Source organism: Zonotrichia albicollis, chromosome 6, assembly GCF_047830755.1.
Source record: "Zonotrichia albicollis isolate bZonAlb1 chromosome 6, bZonAlb1.hap1, whole genome shotgun sequence".
In the NCBI taxonomy this organism is placed as follows: domain Eukaryota; kingdom Metazoa; phylum Chordata; class Aves; order Passeriformes; family Passerellidae; genus Zonotrichia; species Zonotrichia albicollis.
In genome coordinates, this window is record NC_133824.1 from 54,910,912 (window position 1) to 54,923,042 (window position 12,131).

Consider the following 12,131-nt stretch of genomic DNA (forward strand, 5'->3'; position numbering starts at 1 on the left):
GTCCCTCGCAGCGCTTCCCCCATCGCAGGTGGGGCCGCTTCGTCCCGCTCGGGGCCCGAAACCACCGGGACGGCTGCGGGAAACAGCCCCTCAGAAACAGCCCCGCGGAAACTGCCCCTCAGAAACAGCCCCGCTCGGGGCGGCGGGGCACGCGCACCTTGCGCAGGGCTCAGCGCGCTCCGCCCGACTCGCCCGGGGCCAGGGCCGGGCCAGGGCTGGGGCCAGAGCCGGGCAGGGCCAGGGCTGGGGCGGGCGGGCCGCGGGCCCCGCCCCGAGCCCGGCGAGCCGTGCCGAGGCAGCGCCGGCAGCATGAGGAGCGGCGGCGCCGCTGCAGCCGCTGGGTCCGCGGGACAGGCGCAGCAGGTGCGGCGGGGCCGGGCGGGGAGGGCAGCGGGGCACGGAGCGGGAGCCGCGGGCTGGCGCCGGGCACGGGGGTCCCTCCGAGGGCGGCCGGGAGGGACGGAGGAAGCGCCCCGAACCGGGCTCTGCTCCGCGGGCGGCGGCGCTCGGGGCCGGCCGGGCTGTGCCGTACCGTGCCGGGATGAGCCGGGCTGTGCCGTGCCCCCACCGGCGGGTCTGGGTGCGGCGCTCCCGGACGGTGGCACCGCGCTGGCTCGGACGGCCACGCAGGAAAAGTCAAAATAATCTTTTCGCTCTGTGAGTAGCGATTAAGGCAGCCGAGCGCCTGCCCAACATGTTACAACGCTGGAGCGGGGTATTAGTTTGGACGCGTCCTAATGAGTGTGTTAATCAGCGTAACATCCTTCTCTGCTCACCTTTTGGGGTAATTGAGAACGGCATCTGCTGAGTTTCTCTTTGCGCTTCGAAGTGTTTGTTTGTGATTGTCTTGTCGTGTTCACTCCGTTTTTCATGTCTAAATTCAGCATGTGACTTGAATTCAGATAGCTGCCCCGTGGAGTGGTGATTGTACGTTTATTTGCCCCTATGCCCGTAAGGGAGCCAGTATCGAAAAGATTGGAGTTCTCTCTCAAGTTTATTGAAACAGATCTGGAGGTCTCTGTCGTCTTTAAAAGCTGTTTACAATTGGCAACCTTGTTGGTGCCTTCAGCCAAAATGAGGTCTGAGCGTGGAAATGGAACTGCATTCTTGTACCTAAGGATGGTCCCTTGCAGGTCAAAACCTAGGCGTGTTGGCATGGCAGCGTGAACTTTTTCCCCCCCCCCCGCCTTTCTTTCTGCCTTTCTTTCCCAGCAGAGACCCTAAACCTTTCAGTAAAGTGCTGTCCTCTGCTGCCAGTCCCAGCTGGGGTGTAGCTGCCCCCGTCTCTGACTCTGCTTTTGGTTTTGAGGAAGTTCTTAATCTCTGTGTGACTCAGTGTTCTAATCTTTAAAATGGCTTAATAAGACTTGTCACACTTGCCTCCTAGGGACATTAACATCTAATTGATGCTCACGAACTGCCTTGATCTGGCAGAAAAGAGGGCATCTTGCTTCCCTCTTTATTTCGCCACTTTATTTTGGGTGCTAATTATATTACATGGGTGGAAAACAGATTGGCTGACAACCGAACTGGAATTCATGTCTGTTATCGTTGACACGGGCACTCTGTGTGCCCACTTATGCTTAGTTTGAGGTGTCCGGTGTTTCTCTAAAAACAGCGGGGTTTGTCCTTTCCGGAGGATGAGAAATTGCACTGAAGCAGCAACAGACTTTCGCTCCTAACTCTACACAGTTTTTTCTCTGTGTATTATGAGGTCAGTAAAGGTTTTAAGAATTAAAACTGTTGACTCAACTCTCAGCATGTCCCTGATCTTAAATCTTACTCCGCCTGAATCTTACCGTGGTCTCCGTTTTTGTCATGTTTTGCTTCTTTAGAAATAGAGGAAACATACAAATTTACATTTTATACTCTAAGGCTTGTATTTTCAAGCAAAGAACTGTATCTTTTTAACCGTTTTACTTGCGGCTCAGCGGAGTAATTAGCCACTTTACTCCCTTGATTTGAATCTTGCCCCATCTCCTCCTTATCGCTGCTGCCTTATCGAGTCTCTGTTCTGGGAGGCTGCTTTGTGACACGGCATTTGGCTCGTCCCTTTGCTTCACTTCTCCTTTTCACCATTGAGGCTGCAGAATTGTCCTTCCCCGTGCTGAATGGACCTGCAGCGTTGATACCTGACAGCCTTGATGAACCTTGATCAACCAGCGCTGATACCTTTTAAAGCACTGTTTGATGTTTGCTGGTGCTGTTCTTTTCATGGTGCTCGGAAAAAATATTGCAGCTGCATCTCAGAGTGTGTGTGTGGTGGGGGAATGAAGTTCTGCAGGGGAACTGAAGCATTCTTCATTCCACTTCTTCTTGCCGTGTGGTTTGCCACAAGTGATGTGACTTTGCCTGCCCTGTCTGTAAAATCAGGTGACTTTTTAACAAATTAGTAGAAAGGAAAGCATGTAAAAATGGGAAGTCGTCTATGTTTCACTGTGATTTTTTTTTTTTGCTTGTTTTTAATTAATTGCCCTGATATCAGGGTGGTGCTGTTTGTGGGGAGATCAGGTTTCCTTCAGTTTCGCCTAGAACCTAGACGGATGGTCTGAAAAGGTTTTGTTTTTATTAAGATATGCTGAAGCAGGGTTTCCTAGTCTCCTGTCAATATCCCATTTTTTGTGGAGGTGAGGAGCCTATGTTTTGGCTGGAGATGTTCTTTAAGTGTAAGAAACCAGAAAACAGGTGATTGCTCTCCAGTTTCTTCATGAGTATGCTTGAAGTCTTTCACCTCTTTTAGCACATGTATCTGCTCCAGCTGTCTCACTGCTTGAGTATTTTATAACTAGTACCTTGAAAAGGGGTGAAAAAAAGGAAAAGCTTTGAAATGCTATATGTTTCCCATTGGGACTCTCCCGCGTGGCTGGTTCATTTGTTGTGACTGCTTGGTAACCTGTGTCTGTTTCTTTGCCTCCCTCTGCTTCCCCTGGTGTCAGCAGAAAAGCTCCCTTTTCCTCGTGGAAGAGGCTTTGCATCTGAAGGGCACGGTGTGTTTTGATTCCCTTAAAATGAAGACAATTTCAGGTGTCTGAAACTGAGATCTGCCTCCCCGTGGTCCTTCTGTTTTCTCAGCTTGCTTGCATGTTGGATCCAGAGTCAGGGAGCTACAGAAAGGCTGAGGGGCTGCTTTCTGTGCCTGTGCTGGCAGCCTGGCTTGCCTGCCTCTCTAGAATAGATGTGTACCTGTATAATAGGAATTTGGGGTGGGAGTTTTGTGTGTGAGCAAATTCTTGGCTGCACTTTCCCTGTTCAAGCTCTTTCTGTGTGAGGAGCCCATGAACTTGGAAAGCACAGCCTCCTCTCTGTGTCAGGGAGGGCACACTGCTTGTTTCTCATCCCTGGCACCAGCTTTAGAGGTGTTTATACAGCAAACTGAGCCTTTCAGAAGTGGTGTTAGTAGTTCAGGGTTCAGTAGTCTGATTCTGGAAAATATACATATTCTAAATTAAGGCTATTAAGCGTCCACTGATTCAGTGACTGTGCAGATACGCAGTTAATATTGTATTGTGACACATTGTGGAAATTGCTGTGTTTATTTTTGACCTGGAGAAGATGACTAACTCTTTCATGTATGCATAGTTACGTTTACAAGCAAGTAAAAACTTCCCCAAAATTATCTTTAGACTCCTAGTTCCATGAAAGGAAAAAAATTTGGACTTGTCCCTAAATTTGAGCTGCGTGTGGTGTCAAGCCTTCTTTCTGCTCTGGGTTGATAACCCTGTGTTCAGTGGGGGTTAGGTTTTCAGAGGTTTTATTTATCTCCTCCACATTTTTGTGGGCAGTTTACTGTGTGGGGAAAGGAACAAGAGCAACCCCATTCTGTGTTAGGAAAGGTAGGTGATATCACAACACAAATTAGAAAGACATCACTGTGGTAGCTTGTATTCAGTTAAATTCTGATTGTTCTTATTTCAATGTCCCAGTAACACTGATGTAATTCGGAGAAAACTTGAGTTTGTTTTTTCTTGCTTTTGGCCCCCTAGGGTTGGGATGGCAAAACCTGGTGAGGCAGGTGGTTTATGGAATTGTGTGATGGAATTATGTGGACTAGATTTAAACTTTTGTTCTTGGCTTTGGCCTCTCCAATTGCTGCATTCAGCCGAGGGGGCATTACCAATTCAGTTTTTAAAATCACTGGGCCTGGCATTGTGTTGTTGTGGAGTTTTAGCTTCCTCAAAAGCAGTTTCTTTGGATCTGTTAGTCCACCATAAATCCTTCTCAGACCTTTTAAGCTTGCAGCTTATTGCCTGTTTAGACTTCAGTAATGCCCAAAGGGGTGCTACAGTTCATAATTAATTCTCTGTTGCTGCCATTGCCAAGCATCAAAATAGAATTTCCAAAGCCATGCGAAATTTTTGTTGGGAATAAGCAGGGATGCTTTGTAATCAGCTTTAAATAGTCCTGTGGTAATTCATCAGACCTTAGACCACCCTTCCAGTACCAAAAGGGGCTACAAGAGAGCTGGAGAGGGACCTTTTACAGGGGCAGGTAGTGATGGGATGAGGGGTGATGGCTTTAAACTGAAAGAGGGAAGGATAAGCTATCAGGAGGAAATTCTTTGCTATGGGGGTTGTGAGACACTGGAACAATGATATTTTTATTATATAGTGTTACTTTTAGAAGACTAAGGACATTAAAATACCGGATTCTGATAACATATTTTGCCATTTTCATACCTGAATAGGTGACTCCCATAGCTAAGTGGAAGATTTTAAGTCTTCCAAGATGTTTTTTTCCCTAGCCTGTGATGTGCAAATCATGTATGATGGAGTCCAGGGGGGGAAAAAAAAGAACAATTTTGTTAACAGCAAAGCAGAAGGTGGAGCAGAAGACAAATTTTCCCCTCTCTTTGAGAAGACTCGTGTTTGGCAGATAGTGGAATTCTTTTTTTGCGTGTAATCGGATAAGAGTGTATTGCAAAGCCCATAATCTGTGTTATTGGCTGAGGTGAGCCCCATCTGTTAGTGGGTCAGGGATGTGCAGTACCCTTGCCCTCTAAACTCATGCACATGGGGAGCAGCACAGGGGGATTTACAGAAACAAGTGCAGGCTCTGAAGGCAGCTGCTAAAAGCAAAGGGAGGAATTCAGAACGGAATGCAGTGTTCTCTGCTGACACCCTTTCTAGCTCAGGAACCCTCTGGTTAAAGAGCTTTACAAGGTACCGAGTACTTTTTGGCTTCTGCTCATTCATAGTTTGACCTCCTTTCTTACAGGTTCACCCCTTGTACATGCTTGTTATCAGGCTGGTTTTTATTGATTGTCTTTGTGGCATCTTGTGCTGATCTGGGGAATAACTTAAAATGGTAAACTGAGCCGATTAGAAGAAAAAATGGGCTTGTGTTGGGCTTGACTTGGTGGTAAGTATGCAGTCAGTGCTAATCGCCCCCATGTCATCATTCACCCCAGCTGTGGGTCAGACACAGGATCTGCTGTGCACCTGAATTGCCATTGCTCTGCTCCTTGCAGAGGCAGTGAAGGAGTGAGCATGCTGACACAAGAGCTGACTTCTCCAGGTCTCATTTCCATCCCAGGTGAACTCAAAGAACTTCTGATGGAATGTGATATCTGGGCTTGGATAATTCATGTGAACGAGTTCTCATTCAGATCTGATCTCCTGGCCTTCTGCTTGGTATTTGATTTTCCCCTTTCTCTGAGTGCTACAAATTCCTATGGTTGCCACCAATGCAGACAACTGTTTCTGTCAGTTCAGAAATTGTTTCAGTAATTATATGGCTGTAGGGACAGAAGAATATTGAAGTTTGGAGCCACTTTTAAGATTTCAGAGTGTGAATGCGGAGTGTAGGTTCCTCCCATTTCTATCTATGGATTTTGAAAAGTAACAGCTGACACTCCTGTGTACAGTATTTGTGTTCAGAACATTCATGTGCTTGACTGAATGTCAGAAACATGCACGTGGTTAAGGCTTGGACACAAGCTCCATAAATATGAACTATTAGTGCATTCAAAAATTGAGTTTGTGGATGTAATCAAATACCTCTTGCTGTACTCAGAAACTCTGCCCTTGCACCAAGTGAACAAAAGGAAGAGCAAAGCTTGTGTAGAGAGCTAAATACATGACAGTGAACCTGTTCAGACAAAAGAAACCATCTTTCTGTTGGGGGGCTGTGTATGAGAGGGAAGAGGGGTAGGGTGGCTAATTCTATTTTCTGGAAGTGAACAGCACACATTTTTCAGTGCACCAAGCAGGTATCACTCTGTTTGTGACCTGTTTCCTTGTGAAAGTGTCGAGGAGCAGGGGCTGGATTAATCTGTTGCCTGCACTGCTGGCCCACAGCCCTGTGTGATGCTGCCCTGCCACGGTGTATAAATAACCCTGTGTGGCAGAGAGAATTGTGCAAATATTCCCTGGTGTGCTGGGCCTTGTCCTGGCTACCTGGGATTGTCTGAGCTGCAGCACAGCGGTGATGGGTTATACAGCACTGCAGGAATGGCTCTTTGGTGATGGAGTGACACAACTGGCTTTTGTCTTTTCAAAAAAGAAAAATGCTCACAAGTTTTTTCCTTTAGAAAAGACACTTCATAGGATTTGGGGGACTTCACGTTAAACTTAAGGATAGCCAATTGGACAGAAGCTAAAAAGTCTTACTTGAGCAAATTACTAGGAAAAGAAGAGAAGAAAGCAATGAATTGCTTTGGTGAGGTGTTTTACTAAAAGCAAGAACTTTTTGCACTTGGCTCGGTTTTTCTTCGTAAAGAGTTTTGTTATTCTGCCTTTTATTAAAACTTTTTTGTTTCCAACGCTACCACAGTATAGTAGGAGTCCTAGTAAAATATCTATTATATTTGAATATCTGTATATAGGCCTTGCCCTGATAAGCCCCGGTTGTTCTTGCTGGGCTGCAGCTGTGGCTAATGAAGATAACTGAGATAAAAGGGGGTGGGCTTGGCCAGTCAGGGAGAGCCTGGAAGGAGCTCTGAAGGACTCTGAGAGAAGGCTTTCCTCCTGGCTTCCTTCCCACCTGGGAAGGAAAAGTCACAGTGAAGCATTCACCTCTGTGTATTTATGTGGAAAAAGGAGGGCCACAAGGTTTTATCTCGCACTTCCCCATGCAAAAATGCAGAGGGCAATGTTATTTTCTCTCTCTGTGTTTTCTTTTTGACTGAGGAAGGAGTTGTGATTGTTGGCTGAATATGTTCACACAGAGGGCTCCAGGATTGCAGAGTGCATGCACTTAGAGGGTTCCAGCAGAATTTCTGATGCTATTTCATGACAACTGCCGAAGCTTGACACCTTAAAGCCCCATTTAGATATGGACCACCATGCCGGTCTATAGCTGCTTGTTCAGCTCCTACCTGACTTAATGATTGATGGTAATAGTAACTTGTGTGTAGAAGCATCTTGAAACTCAGTTATGAAATCAAAGCATGTCTTCCCAATTATTTTGTTTATCACGCATTAATAGAGACCAAAAAGAACTATATGGCTGTTTCAGAGCAAGGTGAGATAATTTTGTGTGTTGTTCACAATACTCTTCCCTTGCAGAGGTTAGTCCAGGGTTCTGCCTGGCACTCAGTAAAGCACATGAATAACTTAATGCTGCATTTGACAGAGTTTCTTGGCTCAGCTTTTTCTAAGGCAGTACCTGTATGCATCCTTCAGGGTGGTCAGGTGGTTCTGGAGAGCAGTGTCAGTGTGAAACTTCTGCCTTTTGTTGTAAAGTTTTGTGGATTCTGACCCAGAACTTGATAGGATACATGTCTGTCATGCAATTTGGCTCATTTGAAATCTCAAGCCCATAGAACTGCAGCCACTGGCTTCTGAAAACCAGCTGTGAAATTATCTGAGTGTCTCTCTTAGTTCAATAATTTCCAAGATAAATGCAAGAATAACATACATAGTATAGCAGATTTACATTTGCATACAAGATTTAATTTTGAGGTAAATATTAATGCAGATATATCAGAGGGTTTTTTTGCCTTAATAGTTCTAGTGAACAAAGAATGTGAACCACTGGTTTTCAGTTTGATTTGCCCTACTGAAGTAGCAAAGGATGGCAGGGTTTTCCTTGCCTCTCTCCCTAATCAGTTGTTATCCAGCTGGTAGGCCAACCCTCATGCAAAATTTATTGGAAGTGTGGGCAAGAGAGAGTTACTGGGACTTCTACAAAGCCAACTTAGTCCATGACTTTGCCCAACTTCCCTGCTGGCTTTCATGAGGCAGTGTAAGGTTGTGATCAGAGCCTCTGGTGAGTTCATGGAGCCATCACTATGTTAGTTTTAATAACTCTTTCCTCTAAAGAAAAAAAAATGCACTTTTGTCATACTAAGAAGCACCTCATGTTTTCAGTCCAAATTTTTACATTTCTTTTGGGTTTTGTCTGTTGTAAAATATTTAGCTGGGATATTTTGCCAGTCACAGAGCTGAAATAAGTGTGTTTTTTTTTAATTTTGGAGGAGAAGCTGAAGTCAAACAGTGTTTTCTTCCTTTTGGCTGATGATTCTAGTATGATTATAATGGTGATCCTGATTTCTTCAGGAAGAATATGCAGAGCAATGAGTGCTTGTCTATTTTCTGCCAGGTCTGGGGAATTTAAAATGAAAACTAATAGAGTATTTTGGACCTCATGACTAGAAACTAGTATGGGCACCACAATTAGAATGAAGGTAAAAAAAGTAAAATTTACATTAATTATTTAATTACCAAACAGATGTGTATTCACATGGAGAATCTCTGTTAAGTGTATATGCATTTCCTTTCTATTTTTGTCAATGGAATCCACATTTGATATTTCTTACTTGATAAAGTTTAATCTTAAAAAGAGTATTTGTAGCCACTGTCCTGTGTGAAGAGTTGTTTTTGTTTTGCGTCTTGTGATATGTTGGCCTTTTTTGTTTTTATTATTCATAAGGTTTCTCAAGCTTCATTTGCAGTGCTGTGGCTTTCCCGTATTCGCGGGTCCGTGGGAGGGGGAGGTAAGGAGCAATTCCCTTTCTTCCAGCCGGGGATTGGCATAGGCGGTGTGTGCTTAGTCATGCGCTGTGCTGATGGCAAGTTTCGCTTGGCACGCCCTGGCAGGGGCAGTCCCTGCCCTGCTCTCAGCAGAGCCATCCCCTCCCTCCCTCCCTGCTGCAATTGTAGATGACTGGCTTGTTTTACAGCGCTGACACTGTAATGATGACCTTGCCGGTGCCCAGGAGAGGTGGAGACAGCTGAGGTTTTTGCTGGTATTGCATGTTTGGAAATTTCACTAGAGGTGCTGTGACTTGAAGGTTTTGGTCAGTGTCGCTTACAAGGCTGTTTTGAACTTCTGTCACAAAGTGTCAGAGTGGCACTGAGACTTAGGCTAAAGGTTCTTCCACCCAAATTATACTTTAATTGCTCTTTCAGTTTCTTTGCCTTTCCCTGTTTCTTTTCTCCCCTAAGCCTGTATTCTAGATTATGTTCTTATCACTGTTGACTAAACTTCCAGCAGTAAAATTGTCAGCTTTGAGCTGTGAGGTGCACCAGTGAGTGCAGCCTTGCAGTGTTCAGAAAAATAGGGTGTAGGCAAGAAAGGGGATTTGTGTAGGTAGCTGTTGCTAAAATCCGTCTGTCTGGGAGTCCAAGGACGTTGTATTTATTGTATTTAACCCCAGAAGTGTCTGTGCAGTCAGAGTGTGTCAGAGCTGGGCGCGCTCTTCCCCCTCATCACTGTTCCTCACAACATTTGTTATGCTCTTATGGGCACATGTGTAAGAAATGTCAACTGAGTCATTATTGGCGTGGATGTTCTTCCAGCAGGTGTTTTAAAGGCAAAATTTCAAGTCTCTGAACAAAAAGAGACCAAATTGCCAGTCAAGAATTTATAATGAGGAAATGGGTGAGCTCTTTCTCCTTGATCCAGAGCAGTTCTCTTTCCTGACAGCCCTGTGTCCTGCTGCAGGTACATGAAGGCAGTTTGGCAGCCAAACTGCTGCACCAATCAGGGTTAGTGTGCAGGGACTGCCCTTGAGATGGAGCCTTTCATGTTGCTTCTGCATGAAAAGGCAGGTGGGTTTGATATTTAACAATACACCACAGTCATGTTGTTTAATCTGCTACAAAATTCAGACATCTGCCTTTCTGAGCAGCTGTAGCAGGTACATGCAGTGCCTCTTCCAGATTCAGGTTTTATTTTACATTTGTCTAGATTTCAACTCCGCAGAGGTGCCCAGGGTGTTTCCTCTCCCAGTCCAGCACTTGCAGACCGGGAGTGGTGAAGCCACATCAGCAGTGGCTGTGCTGGCCGTCCTTGTTGTGATCCTTGCCCCTGCCTGCCGGGCTGTGCCTTAAGCAGATTTCCTCAGCTGACCTTTTAACCCGCTGGAGATGATCAGAGCTCTGCCCTAAGAGCTGCCAGACCAGACAGGGTGGCCCTGCCAGCAAAGGTAAAGGAGCCAGCACCTAAGTGCAGCTGCCCCAGCAGCAAGAATTCGGGCTGGAAGGGGCCTGTGCAAAGCTGTCAGCTCCTGTTTTTGGAAAGCAAGGGTGCTCTCTGCCTGGTGCTGTGCTGACCTGAAAATACCGAGGTGAACTGTTCCTGTGCTGCCATACCCTGCCTGCCAAGATGCCTTGGGGAAATGGGCTCTGCAGAAGTTGATTCGTAATTAGGTGATATGCTGGATATTAGGAATCCGACAAAGTGCTGCCTTCTGCACTTTTTTCTAGCAATCTCCCTTAGACTCTAGCAGCATAAGCAGCCAACTCAACATTTGTAACTTCCCGATGTGCCAGATGGAGCAGCACACATTCTGTGGGTCAGAAGCCCCTTTTTATCCTGTTTTTTGTCCCTTTGGATTGGTTTCTGTTTGGATCCTTCATTTGCATGAAGGTTTGAGGTGCTGCATTGGCCCATTACAATTCTGTCCAGGCTGGCTCGTTTCACTGGGGGTGGTGTGCTTTACTTAGGTGTAATATGGTATATTGAGTACCCTGTTTCTTGTAACTACCCTTTTAACCCTTTTACAATATAATAACCACACTAACAGTCCATGCTTAACGATCTGTCAACTGTTTTACAACAATTTTTAACCTATTTTTAACAAAATTCTACCGCTTCGCAGTTTTTTTTTAGTCTTCTTTTATGCAAACCCATGGCATCTTTTGTCCAGTGAAGAAAACAGGATTCTAGCACTAAGAGCTTGTCCTGTCAATCACAGAAAGCTAGGAATAAACTATTCTGGATGTTGTTGGCTTATGGATTGGGGTATGTGGTAAGCAAACCCTTGGCTGTCAAGGCTTTTGGGGTTTTTCTGTGTGTTACCTTGTGCTGCTCCCCCAGGCAGGGCACTGGTTGTGCTCTCTGGCAGGACTGGTGGTCAGCAAAGGGCAGGGGTGGAAGAGCCTTTGCTGTGTGTGGTGGAGGGAGGCAGAATTCTGATCATGGAGGACGGATAAACCATCGAATGAAATGCAGAAAAAGTTTCTCCTGTGGAAGGCTCCACGTCATTAGTGGCAGCAGGAGCGCTGGAATAGGTGCTCCCAAGCCAAATCACTGTAATATTGCCTGGACCTGTGTGTGTGTGGTTTTAAACAGGCAGTTTGAGGCAGCAGGTTAATCTGCCAAGAGAGGAGCCCATTCCCCACAGGCACAGACTGGTCTGTGTGATGGGCCCAGTTTGGAAGGAATTGCCTGAAGTTGATAACATCAGTGGAGAAATCAGTCTGGCTGATTTCTGATGCTCAGTCTGGCTTTGGTAGGAGCAGGAGGGCTAAGAGCCCTGCCCAGCCACACCAGGAGCAGCACCAAGGGACAGGCATGTTCCCAGCCTGTGCTGGAGGATTTGAACTTCATGGGCTTCACGGTGCTCTGTGCTGGCAGGAATGAGGGCAGGGGTAAAACCTCTCATGTTGTACCTTAAGGAAATGGGCTGACTCAGTGACTGTTGCAGTCAGTTCCAGACTTCCTTTCATAAGGTTTTCTGATTTAGAAATGCATTATGAAAATACCTGGCATATGAGCTTTTTTTTTTGTTGTCGTTGTTATGGTTTTTTTTTACACTTGTTACTGGTGTGAGCGTTTTCTTTGAAGTAGTATCTGTCTGTGGTATAACTTGCACAAAAAATAAAGCACTGTTTCTTGAAAATGTTGTTTGCAGAGCTGATATTAATATCCTTTAATGTTCACCTGAGATTTAGTTTTTCTGTTGA

The 12,131-nt window shown here is 45.7% G+C and overlaps 1 protein-coding gene across 3 annotated transcripts in view; it reads left to right on the top strand.

Moving 5' to 3' along the window:
* Nucleotides 1-210: 210 nt before the first annotated feature.
* Nucleotides 211-12,131, top strand: part of MICAL2 (microtubule associated monooxygenase, calponin and LIM domain containing 2) — a 114,918-nt gene continuing 102,997 nt past the window's right edge. For 2 of the 3 annotated variants that reach the window (XM_074543847.1, XM_074543849.1), the window contains exon 1: nt 212-363. The gene's annotated coding sequence lies outside the window, so the exon portion shown is untranslated. Of the gene's footprint in view, nt 364-12,131 lie in introns of all 3 variants that reach the window. The other variant, XM_074543848.1, reaches the window with a different exon arrangement.